The sequence below is a fragment of the Etheostoma spectabile genome, chromosome 13, assembly GCF_008692095.1.
Source record: "Etheostoma spectabile isolate EspeVRDwgs_2016 chromosome 13, UIUC_Espe_1.0, whole genome shotgun sequence".
Classification (NCBI taxonomy): Eukaryota; Metazoa; Chordata; class Actinopteri; order Perciformes; family Percidae; genus Etheostoma; species Etheostoma spectabile.
The window spans coordinates 14,151,292-14,152,367 of NC_045745.1; positions in this window are offsets into that span (position 1 = coordinate 14,151,292).

The following is a 1,076-nucleotide window of genomic DNA, read 5'->3' on the forward strand; positions in this document are numbered from 1 at the left end:
GACCCGGAGGATGAGACCTGCGACTCGCCCTAGGATTCCCGCCTGGGATCTGGTGGTGGTTCTCGAAGCTTTGGCTGAGGCCCCCTTCGAACCCATGGAGTCAGCTGAGGCCAAGTACCTGACCCTGACGATGGCCTTCCTCCTTGATATCACCTCTCTGAGGAGGGTGGGGAACCTTCAGGTTCTTTCGGTTGCTCCCCGATGCCTGGAGTTTGCCCCCGGTAATGTAAGGGCCATCCTGCACCCCGTTCCGGGCTACATTCCCAAGGTGCAGTCCACTGTCATGGGGCCTGTGGTACTGCAGGCGTTTCATCCTCCACCTCATGTGACGGCGGAGGACGGGAGGCTCCATTGGTCTGCCCTGTGTCGCGGCACTGAACGTGTCTTCACTCTGAGGTCCTCCCGGTGGAGGAAGACAGACCAGTTGCTGGGAATATCGCTGCATTAATATCGTCACACTTAATCTTCGGAGCACGTCCTGTGCTTCCAAACATACTGTCAGCAACTGGATCCTTCAGACTATCTCCCTGGCCTATCAGGTGCGCGGCTTGCCTTCACATATGGCTGTACGGGCTGTGACATCACTTCCTGTTGGAACTGTTTTCTTTTGATCTAAGATCAAGCTAAACAACCAGAGCTTAAAGGAGGCAAACAGGCCTATGAGAATGCTCTTTCTACACAGGCAGGAGAAATCCCCCCAAAAAAGAAATGTAACTCAGATGATCAGTTGGAGACTGTCAGTGTTGTTAAATCCCAGCCAGGTAGAATTAAAAAATAAGGGTTACAAGAACATTGTCTTGCACACGGGCAATGAAAATGCTGTCCTGCAGGCCTAAAACAAGGATCTGATAGAGCAACGTCTGTTAAAAGACCTTGACACAAAGGAACCCAGAAAAGAAAGAAAAGTAAAAAGAAAAATGATACCCCAAAAGAAATCTGAAAGCACCCAAGAATCCCACAGTAAACGCATCGATACCGAGCAGAAATGCGGGACTGTTGTGCATATCAACGTTAGCGTTAGTGATTAGCGTTAGCATTGCAAGCTAGTGATTTTTAAAAAGTTTCAGTTAGGAACA